The sequence below is a fragment of the Dendropsophus ebraccatus genome, chromosome 10 (genome assembly GCF_027789765.1).
Source record: "Dendropsophus ebraccatus isolate aDenEbr1 chromosome 10, aDenEbr1.pat, whole genome shotgun sequence".
NCBI lineage: Eukaryota > Metazoa > Chordata > Amphibia > Anura > Hylidae > Dendropsophus > Dendropsophus ebraccatus.
The window spans coordinates 78,505,589-78,517,827 of record NC_091463.1 but is presented as its reverse complement, the minus strand read 5'-3'; the positions used below and the strand labels follow the sequence as shown (position 1 = coordinate 78,517,827).

At 44.9% G+C, this 12,239-nt stretch overlaps 1 protein-coding gene across 4 annotated transcripts in view; it reads right to left on the bottom strand.

The window, feature by feature from the left end:
* SIPA1L3 (signal induced proliferation associated 1 like 3) overlaps positions 1-12,239 on the bottom strand; it is a 140,932-nt gene that overhangs the window by 78,574 nt on the left and 50,119 nt on the right. For all 4 annotated transcript variants that reach the window (XM_069943510.1, XM_069943509.1, XM_069943508.1 and 1 more), the window contains one exon: positions 4,024-4,151. The gene's annotated coding sequence lies outside the window, so the exon portion shown is untranslated. The remainder of the gene's footprint in view (positions 1-4,023; positions 4,152-12,239) is intronic.

The window sequence follows — 12,239 nt, the reverse complement described above, 5'->3', positions numbered from 1 at the left end:
AATGGCATATTTGCCTAATAAACCCAATTACAAAGTTTCTTAAAATAGCCTGATTCTGCAAAAAGAAAAAAAAAAGAAAAACAAACAAAAAACAAACAAAACACAACAGTGAAAGTTTAAGGCTCCATACAACACTTATAGACCTATAATATGGAAGTGTTTAAGCCTCAGGTCACTCACAAGAAGCCCCCTTGGGGATTTAGGACAAAGCATTGGTAATAATGAGACTATGCACTGCGGAGATGGATCATTGTGTAGTATGCGATGGGCGACATCAACAATTAATACATCATGAAACGTCCTTGTAGCTTTTTCAGTGGCCCATAGAAAACAAAACCGATACTGGCACCTGGGTGGGAGGGGGAGGTTCTAATAAAGAGTCACAGAGAAGTCCGATGTACATAGAAGGAAAGAAGATAACATAACATACATAGGGCCGGGCACAATAACCCCTACAGCTGTGAAAGAGACGTCTTCTCCTCAGACAGGCAAGAATATATGAAGTCTCCTCCTCTAATGGTTTTACAGTCGCTCCTCCATACAGCTCCCCAATCTGACTAAAAATCCTTTAATCCCAGCTGTGGATTACTGGGCCCATCTAAAGCCTGCCCGCCGAGCGGAGTAGACACAGAAGGCTGCTTTATTTATACAGACTTTACCCAAAGAAATAAAACAGATTATTTTCCATTGCACATTACAGAAATTGGCTCATCAGCGGCCAGGGGAAGGAAAAAAAAAAATTCAAAACACAACGAGATGTAACAGACGGAACAGGGAAACATGTTGGTGATATGTGATTTTCTGTAAATGTGTCACCTCCAGTAGACATTGCAAGGACTGGTAAAACCTGGGAAGACACATTTAATTTTCAAGAGGAAAAAAAAAACAAAACAGAATTTTGACCGGTCAAAGCTTTATACACAGCAGACGGGCTTGGCTTTGTTTACACAGTGTTTACGTGGCCGACCCCTTTAACACTTGAATTCAGCAAATATACTTCAAGAGTTTAAAAGGGGCCTGGATGTATTTCTGGGTGTAATGTTACAGGTTACAGTCACTAGATGTGGAATTAGAATTTTTTTCTCCCTAAAATAAGGAAAACTGGCCTCTACCTCATAGGCTATTTTTTATTTTTTGTTTTCCCCTTTCTCTGGATCAACACTACAGAATCAAAACAAATGCCACATGATGCATATATTTTTATAGTCGCTAACAGTAAGGAAAAAACTATCCCAGTGGAAGCCAAAAGTATACTTCTTTGCATCCATAAGGATCAATGAATAGTGTTGGGAGAATTTGCCAAACTTTGGGGTATGGCTGAAGCAGAATGCTCAGCATTTGACTCCTGCTGCCTGGAGAAGTTGGATGCAGCCCTAGGGAATCCTGTCCACAGGCTGTAGCCATGTCTTCCTGGCAGCCTTAGGGCTACCTCCATCTTCCCCAGGCAGCGGGAATCCAATGTTGAGCATTCGGGTTTGTAACCCAATGTCCGTCAAGTTCACTGAACACTAGCAATGACCCTATACTGCAGTATGCCCTGGTGCGTATCCATAATGGAGACAATGAAAAAAATGCAACTTGCACAGTCTGCCCCAAATGTTCTGTCATTGCACCTTCTTAACATATATGACTCTTTGCCCCAAGGAAACAGCCCTAAACAGATGTCTCTTCAATCTGATGTCCACTCCATCTACTAAGGCCCCCTTCACACGTCAGGAAAATCTATCCAGGCTTGCCGATCCATAGGGTTCTGTACAGCATGGACACCCTTCAGGATTTTTACTGAAGGGGGTCTAGGCCTAAAATTAGGCCCCATGGGGGTATGCGAGATTACCAATGCACTGCCTACCAGACCAGGCCAGCACCCGGGCAATAACACTGGACTTTTACTTGTACGTGCTCTTTATCAGGAGTGTGTACAGTTAAATGCGGCGCTGTGTTTGACGGGGTTGGGTGCCCCCGGCCCTGTCACAGTGACGGATGAGTGACATCACTTGTACAGGAGCTCTGCTGCAGCCTTATAGCCCTTATATTTCACGGAACAATTATCGTTCATAGACTCGCTCCAACGACCGCTCGTTAACGAGCACTTAACGATTTTTTTAAGCGAACGATAACACAATACGTGTGGGAACGTGAACGATATCTGTAGTGTAACGATTTTTTTGCGGTCGTTACATCGTTACATGGTCGTTTAAAACGTGGGGAAATGTAGGTAGACATTTCAAGAATGACTGAAAGATTTTTTATTCAACGAAAAGATTAGCGAAATATTGTTGAAAAATAACGATATTTGAAATGTTGAAAAAAAATAGTCAACGACTCAACGACGATTTCGCTGTTGTCGTTCGCACATTTACAGCTATTCCACAGAACGAATATTGTTAACGAGCGGTCGTTTGATTGATTTTATGAACGATAATCACTCGAAAAAGTTCCGTGGAATAGGGCCTTTAGAATGTGCTCTGGGAAATAAAGAGGGAGAGACTCCATTAATTTACTACTCAACAGCAACAGTTCAGGGCTCAGTTTAACCGCTTCTTTGCTTTACTGCTTCTGCCACCACCAAAGATGATTTGCCGGAATATCCCTTTAAGGCTACAAACAAACAGCACACTGATTGGCTGAGTGGGACGTCAAGCCAGGAACTACTGAAGCAAGCCGGATCCTGGAGCAGGTATAGTATATGCTCCGGCCGGTGGGGGGTTAACAGGGCAGTCTCCTTACATACTCGCAGCGGGATGTCCATCAAGCTGCGAGTATGTTTTCCATACAAACTACAGGCCAGGGATCCGCAGCAGATTTCACTGCAAATTCACAGCCAGGGATGCACCCTGTGTGTTTGAAGCCTATGAGAAAGACCGGTGTGAGTACTGCTGGAAAACAGCCAATTCTGGTCTTACCCCTAAAATGTAGAGAATAGCAATGTGGGGGATCCAGAGGGGCTAAATAACAGCAATGAGAGCTCAAACATCACCTACAAGAAACAGGCATGCTTACATATGACAACATCATATCAATGCATCACATGACCAGGACACGGGTTAAACAATGAACGGTCTACTGCGTACAACCAGCGGAGATCGTAAATAAATGATATCTGTTAAATGGGAATACCTTTTCCTACACTCATTCCCAATAAATCTGCATGTGTAGAAGTGGCAGCGATCAGCTTATATATCTTTACAGAGGTCATTTAAATCACTGCCATCGGACACACAACACCGCATGTAAACATGTGACGTGCGACCGGCAGTAATGCATTTAAAGGGCCCCAAAAATAATCCAGTGGTTGTTTGTTCTGCTGGAAACAGACTGAGCTTCGTGAAGACTCAGCAAACAAGCAATGATCACCAATATGGATGCCTGTATCTGCAGATGGTCAGCCCATGAAGAAGGCACTGATGAGTTACCTTGGAAGGAGGAGGTCCATTAAGACTCCTAGGTATGCCATTGGTCCTTACAGGGGCATGACCTAATGTATTGCCTGTGCGATAAGCCCTCACCTCACAATGTCTGTCCCAACAGTGCCCTGTCCTGGCTTGGCAGTGTTTCCAGTACAACACAGGAAATGCCTGCTGAACCAATCAGTGACCAAGGCAGGCCACCAACACGGTCAGCGATTGGCCGAGCAAGAGCCTCAAGTGGACAAACCTTTCAATGAATAAATGTATCACAATATTTCTCTTTAAAAAAAAAAAAAAAAAAAAAGATTATATAGTACACCATGAAAAAAAAGATACAAAAATCAGGCAAAAACTTGTGGAAGAAAGATAAATAGTTATCTTTCCTATGTGGTAAATCAAAGGGAGAAAAAAAATTGCATTATTTTTTTTTTCTTATATTCAATAAAAAAAATACGGACAAAAAAAAAGTAAAAAAAAAAAAAAAAAAAAACTATGGCTCTTGGAATGAACACTGTTCATTAAGACTCAAACAGTCCTGGAGGTCAAGAGGTTAAAGTGATTACCAGGAGGGTGCCTAATATTCGATGTAGACGCTCACAGTTAACGCTGTACTCACATTGGGTTTCTTCGGGTTCCTCGGCGCAGTCTCACGCACCCATTCACATGTAATCATCAATGTAATCGCTCCCCAACTCACATCCACGGTATGGAGGGATGGATAAGGCAACAAAGGGATTTCTGTATCTACGGGAAGAAAGATGTATATACTCAGTGTAAGGTATAAGCAGATCAGAGCACAAATGCACAAGCTCATGAGAAGGACGGCGTTCATCACAAAGGCAGCGTGCCGCCTGATTTATCATCTGTACGCCTGTGCCTGACAACTGTGCGGACCACAGATGCCTTCAGCTGAGCTCGATTTCAGACAAGCCATAAGTCATGGAGCCCAGTGCACGATGCTCACATCATGGCGGTGTATGGTGGAGAGAGAAAAGACTCCAGGGCTCTGCTCCAGACACAGGAAATAAATGTGTCTACAAACAAACATCACTTCTTAGTCCAAAACACAAAAAATTATTTGTCGCAAACAAAAGACATGGCAACAGTATAATTTTTTTTTTTTTTTTTTCAAAGCCACCTTTATCCTGAATATTGGAGCCCCTTTAACCCCTACCAACCTGTTGGGTCTTTTGTGCAGTTGTGGGTTCGCGGCAAGAGCGCGACTGACATACACAACCCTCATCCCTCTGCTGTGGCAAAAATGAGAGAAAATGCCAATGGCGTATATTAACCCATGAAGGGCTGCATCGATGTCCTTGTAGTGTTGACTGTCTGAGAAGGGTCCCCAGGTTCGCCTCCTGTATATGCCTATTGGGGAACTAGGAACGTAACAGAAAACCTTAACGTTGAAGGCCTATGCTTCTAGGGGCCATGTATACTGGATGATTGTTGGCCAAACATGCCAGTGTAGTCGGGGCTGGCCAACCATTAAACGCACATGAGGTCCGATGCTTTAATTTCCACTGTGGATAAGACTGTAGAGATGCCTAGCAGCAGCCTATGTCTCTACCTACTGAGTACATGTCATTATACCGCACATGTGGGGTCTTGAGGTGTAACTGTGAACCAAACACTTGTTTCGCCATCTAAAGGGTATGGCCACCTTTTACGATCCAGGGCCCCTTACAATCGGTACAAGAAAGGGTCAGCATTGTTTACACTGGCTCATCCATACAACCAGCTACAGCATTGTGCAAATCAACAAGGGTCCCAGAGGTCGGACCACCACCAAACATTTATGGTCTGTACTACGGAAGAGCCAACAACACCTAGCTCCCAGTGGTCTCCTGTTATAAAACCACTACTTCCACCATGATGGGAGTTCTATGTTTGCAGAGCTGAAAACACGAAGGCTAGAGAGCGCAGATTTATACTATAGTCAGGACATAGGACTATGGTTACGATTAGGATGGAGACCATGGGGTTTCCAGTTTCTTCCTATACCCATACATTCATTAACTCCCAATCCCAATACCCATACTAAACGTACACTGCCTATGTAATGTATATGTGAGACCATTAGCCCAGCTAATACCAGTGCGCTCCCCGAGGAGTCATCAGATGACGAATGTCGCCTCTACACGGAGCAGACACGTACACTAGGTCAGAACAATCATTCACCTCCATTATTCCGTAGCTACCTATTGTTAGCCAGCAATGACGCGAATGCAACATTGAGAAGGAAAGGGATCATTCCTTGGTCACGGGAGGATTTTATTGCAGGAACTAGACATTACAGGAGAGATCTCCTCTCTGGTGTCTTCAATTATTAAATGCATGAACTTTGGCTGATGGCTGCTGCACAATAATCTTCCTTCTCATAGATGGTACCTTGTAGCGTTAACACACACACACGAAAAAAAAAATCTGCTTTGCGTAGCCTATAAAATATTTATACAGCGTGTGGCTGTGCCCAGGAGATGTGCAGCATCAACTTCAGCATGACATCATTTTATGGAGGGTGATATCATTTTATAGGCTCCACCCCAGCAGCATGCGGATAGACTGGAAAGAGCTGGCACAGCACACCGTGCCCAAAATGGCTATTAAATGCGGGTGCAATGGGCGAACATAAAGCAGCCCTGGGGGAGATGCAAAATAAATATATATATATATATATATATATATATAGTATACACACACACGAGATTGCTTATGTCTATCAAATAACATGCAAACACCTAGGAGCGGAGTACAGGTAGCGCTCAGGTAGCCCCCTCTACTTAAACTCAGTAGTCAGTGATCCAGGGGGCTCATCTATAACAGGTTGCCTTCTCTAGCGGTATTACTATCACAAATCAATAGGAATCATCAATGCAGAAAGCCATTCACTAACACATCCACCTTGCTAATAGAGCCGATGCACACACAGCAGTGTGCTGCAGTATGGAGTAATCCTGCCGCAGCTTCCTTCCCACATACAAGTGTCATGCACACACACAGGGCACAAGCACACAATCACCTGCTATCTGCAGTTCCCATTTCATAGGATCCGTCCTCTCCCTGGCCAGAGATATACAGTCTGGTGAATGAGAGGAGGAAGCTGAGCCGTGGGCTGCCTAGTAATACTACCATACTCGTCCACTGAATACTAAGTGGGATTAGATCCCCCTCCCACACACACACAAGCACACAGCTCCCATCAACATCAGAGACAATGCATGAGCGCTTCATGACATCAACATGTTACAGCTGTGCCTGGAGAGCACATGGACGCAGTTACCGGTGACAAGTTTAATGGGTTAAAGGATAAGTCCGAGGTAAGAAGGGCGATGGCGATAAGTTTAAGAGGTTAAAAGGAGCAATCCTGTGCTGGGAAGAAAGTGATCTGATGATGGTTTAAAGGGACAGAGTGCAATGTCTAAAGAGTTAAAAGATGGTCGGACTGTAGAAACGCTGTATACAAATGTATAGCAGCATGACCTCCCCCCCCCCCCTTAGAGTGAGTGTCTTCTGCAATCCCTTACTGTTCACACCACTACATCATATATTATCAGAGTGTACAATATATACAATCACCGCTTCTATGGAGAGGTCAATAGAAGTTTCCAGATCAGCAGGTATTCACACATGGCGGACATTACCTGCGGCTTTATCACATCTCATCCACATGTTGGGGAATGTTTCAGCAGGGAGATCGACTTGCGGTGCAGAATTTACAACCTGCCATATGTCGATCTCTGCTGCAGATTTTCTCCTTCAATGGACAGATATAGATTGTAATGCAGGTTCTGTATGGATTACATAACACATGTAGATGATGCCGCAGATCCTCTGATGATCCACTGTGGGTGTACTTCTGCCCCAAATCCTCTAAGGATCCACTGTGGGTGTACTTCTGCCGCAGATCCTCTGATGATCCACTGTGGGTGTACTTCTGCTAAGGATCCACTGTGGGTGTACTTCTGCCACAGATCCTCTGATGATCCACTGTGGGTGTACTTCTGCCGCAGATCCTCTGAGGATCCACTGTGGGTGTACTTCTGCCACAGATCCTCTGATGATCCACTGTGGGTGTACTTCTGCCACAGATCCTCTGATGATCCACTGTTGATGTACTTACCCAACTGTCCACAATCTAATGTATATTACAGGACGGAAGAAGGCTTATTCCCGGGAGACAGGTGCTGCCGTGGGTGACTGGCGGCTCCTTACCAGGAAAAGAGCAATCATAAACCAAGTAGTTTAGAGTCCATAGACTACACGGACAACCTATTGAGTTCAATGAACACTATGTGATGCTTAGGCCAAATTCACACATCAGCTGTTCTAGCCGCAATTGCGGACAGAACATAAAACCAATGTTATTTAATGGGCCCGTTCACACGTCCATACGTGTATACGGGGCCACGATCCGTGCCGCAAAAAAAACCCACGGACATGTAATGCAGACCGTTTTCTTGCGGCACAGATCGCTGGGGTAATGATGTGTGAACGTAGTGCTTTGTGAAGCACGGAGCACTACAGATGCACATTCATAGTGCGGGCCGTGGCCGCGGGTCCACGTCACGGACTGCATTACGGATGTGTGAATAAGCCCTAAAGGAAAAGTACGGCCCACTTTGAAAATCTGGCAGCTGGCAGGGGGGGAATTAGATAACCAGTAGGAACTTACATGAGCAGCGGGACTGGCCTCAGGACCCCTGTCGGGAGACATTTTTTCCCCTATCCTTGTCCCGGCTGATGGACAAACCACTCAGTCAATCAATGACTGGAGCACCGGAGATTCTGCAGCTCAGTTGGGGTCCAGAGGCCGGTCCCAGCGCTTACCACAGAAACAGGGAGAGGTAAGTTTCCACTGGATATCAAATTCCCCCCTACCCCTTGTGGTTGCCAGATTTTAAAAATGGCCAGACTTCTCCTTTAGGCTGTGTTCACACTACGTATATTTCAGTCAGTATATTTCAGTCAGTATATTTCAGTCAGTATATTTCAGTCAGTATATTTCAGTCAGTATATTTCAGTCAGTATTGCAACCAAAACCAGGAGTGGATTAAAAACACAGAAAGGATCTGTTCACACAATGTTGAAATTGAGGGGATGGCCGCCATATAACAGTAAATAACGGCCATTATTTCAATATAACAGCCGTTGTTCTAAAATAACAGCAAATATTTGCCATTAAATGGCGGCCATCCACTCAATTTCACCATTGTGTGAACAGATCCTGTCTGTGTTTTTAATCCACTCCTGGTTTTGGTTGCAATATGAGGACCACAATACTGACTGAAATATACATATACTGACTGAAATATACGTAGTGTGAACGTAGCCCTGTTGGGTAATTAAAGGGGTATTCACATTGTGGAAACTTATCTCCAAAAACAGGGATCTGCACAAGTGGAGGATCTCCGTGTGTTGCAAAACTACAATTCCCATCAAGCCTTGACACCATTGCAGCTCCCCATGAATCAGATGCATAGACTTTCTCTGGCTTTTTGTGGTGTGCTCCTGCAGTATTCCAGTAGTCTCCTCCTGCGGCACGCCAGTGGTATGTTTGATGGGCAGCAAGAATCCTTCCACCTTTTCCTGGGTTATAACCATTTCAGCAGAGCAGCTGGTAGATCAGCATATCATGAACCAGCAGAGATGGAGCTTGTCATGAGAAGCCCACGCACAGGCGGGCACAGAACAATCCCACGCTGCCAGCAAGGTAGGAGCACTGTGCCATGCACACAGTAGATGCAGAGGGGGCATGCCAAATACTGACGGCCCGTCCTAGTGCTCACATTTCAGGCTTTAAAGGGAATCTGGCGAGAGGTTAGGTCTGTGTAACCTGCTGCCAGATTCCCTTTAAATTATGCAAGTTTTGAGATCTCCCCAACACATCCAAGCAGTCAGCAATTCTGTGATGCAATCTATAGGATCATATCGGTAGAAGAGAAAAAAGTTGAAGGGCACTCACCGTACTGATGTGTAAACTTTATTCCATATAAACTTTAAAATTCCAACAGGTTCATTTGTAGCGGGCTCGGACCAAGTTTATATGGAATAAAGTTTACACATCAGTACGGTGAGTGCCCTCCAACTTTTTTCTCTACTACGGATATATTCATGAATGTTTTTGTATTCCACGAGGAGCACCCCGTACAGTGTTTTTGGTATATGCAACCTCAGCTCGCAATCCAATAGAAGCAGTGCCTGAAGGGTAGTGCCGATACTGTTCTCTTTACAAAGCTTAATCTATAGGATCATCCAATATGGTTACTAGAAAGAGGATCGGTCTTCAATATTCTGTATAATCTACCTTACTTTTTTAAGATATCTAAAACAGGTAAAATGTTCCCCTTTACAACATCAAATCAGGGTTTCTATTCTTATAGTGCCCAGTCTTTCCTATCTGACCAGTACAAGTAACCCCCCCCCAACTTGTCTCTATTGTCCCACAAAGTCACAACATGTTTCTCTGTCTTCGGTTCCTGATGGTTCATCAGGGGAGGGTGAAAACTTCACTTGGTGTCTCCTGACTCTCTCTCGACAGGTCGCATTGACGGAACGACAACTTGGGCATGCTGCATTTCCAAACCCAGTCCTTTTGTTCTCCTTGGATATAAGCTACTGCCAGAAGTGTCGTATGAACCTGATCTCTTGGCGTCTGATTCCCGCTGTCTGCAGCCTCCGTGAAGAGGGTGGATACAGCTGGACCACCGCTGGAGGAATATAAAGGCCGCTGTGTATAACTGTGTACACCTAGCCACATTGTTAGTAGATGAGCCGTAGTGTCTCTACAACATCAACGCATTCACAAAGGACTGTATAGGAAAGCAATGGATTATAGCAGGAGTAGGGAACCTTGGCTCCCCAGCTGTTGCAAAACTACAACTCCCATCATGCATGGACAGCCAAAGCTTTAGCTTTGGCTGCCCATGCATGATGGGAGTTGTAGTTTTGCAACAGCTGGGGAGCCAAGGTTCCCTACCCCTGGTTTATAGTATCCGATCCTCTTTGTTAGTCTTCATTCACACTAATGTATCTGGATCAGGAGTTGAAGGATCTGATATTGATGGACTTATCCATAAGTCTAAAGCACAGCAGAGGGGCAAGCCTTTCCAGTATGGTTTTGTCTCTGTATTTTGGCTGCTGTTAGCTTACAGTTACTGAGGAATAACAGTGGAAAAATTTGCACCTCCGCTGTGTTTTGACCTTAAAGGGAAAAATTTTTTATCAAATCAACTGGTGTCACAAAAGGTATACAGCTTAAATATCAAGTCTTTCAGTACTTACTTACTAGTACTGCCCCCTCTGTCCGTGACAGGAACTGTCCAAAGTAGAAGCAAATCCCCATAGAAAACCTCTACTGCTCTGCACAGTTTCTGACATGGACAGAGGTGGCAGCAGAGAGCACTGTGTCACACTAATGTCCTGCAGGACATACAGCAGCTAATAAGTACTGGAAGGCTTGAGATTTTTAAAGTGTAACTACCATTTTTAAATATTCCAGACATGTCATAGCGACGTGTCAGAAGTGCATATCGGTCGGCGGTCCCGATGTGGAGAACCCTGTCAATCGCTAGAATGAAGGGGCAGACACACCTAGGAGCGCACGTTCTTCCCTTTTCATCTCTGCTACAGGGAGGTGAATACTGTAGACTGCTAATACAAGCAATTCACCTCCCTGTAGCGGAGATGAAGGGGCAGAGCGCATGCTCCTATGTGCCTCTGCCCCTTTGTTCTTTGTGATTGGTTCTTAGCAGCCGTTCCCCGACCAATACGCACTCCTGACATGTTGCTATGACATGTCAGGAGTATTCAAAAACGATAGTTACACTTTAAATAGAAGCAATTAACAAATCTGTATAACTCTCTAGCACCAGGAAATTGGTGGGGGGGGTCCAGAGTTCCCTTTTAAACCACTGCCAGACCGCTCTGGTGGCAGTTTATCTCTCCATAAAAAAGGGGGTCGTGAAATTCCATCTGTTGTTGGAGTCTCCGGAGACCCCCCATACACCACATACTGTGAGCAGAAGGCTCAGCTGACATACTGTAGGTATAAAGTGTATGGGAACCTTAAGATTGGACAGTTTTCATCTCCTTCATGCTACTGCGCCTAAGGGACAGGAAGGGACGCCAAACCGCTCTCTATATCTCTACCACCCATAACTCCACAAGACAGGGATAAGAGAATCTGGGATGAGCCGATGAGGTGACTGGAAAGAACCGCTTACTCATGAGAATTATTTCCCTCTCCTTACTCCTAGAAGTCAGAGTCCCCATTACTTTCCACCAGTCAGCTAGGTAATACAAACACCGCAGGTTAATAAGTGACTCGACTGAAACTCCTGACTGCAGATAACCAACCATTAACCCTATCTGTGCCAGGAAGAGAGCAGAGATCAACCTAACCAGAAAATACAGAGCAGACACAGGGGTCAGCTGTCCCCCGGTGCTGACTGGCCGAGTGGGTCAGATACGTCACAACCTGGGTCCCCGCTCAGACCAGAATGTGGCCTGGGGAACGGGAACTGGCGTGGAAGACAGCGGATCCCAGTGCTGGAGCCGGGGAGGTAGGTGCATGTTATTATCCAGCACTACAAAAATATGGCCACTGCTCTTGTCTCCAGTTTGGGTGGGGTTTGCCTCTTAGGGCCCTTTAACACAGAAAGATTATCTGACAGATTATCTGCCAAAGATTTGAAGCCAAAACCAGGAACAGACTATAAACAGAGATCAGGTCATAAAGGAAAGCCTGAGATTTCTCCTCTTTTCAAATCCAGTCCTGGCCTTGGCTTCAAATCTTTGGCTGATAATCTGTCAGATAATCTTTCTGTGTAA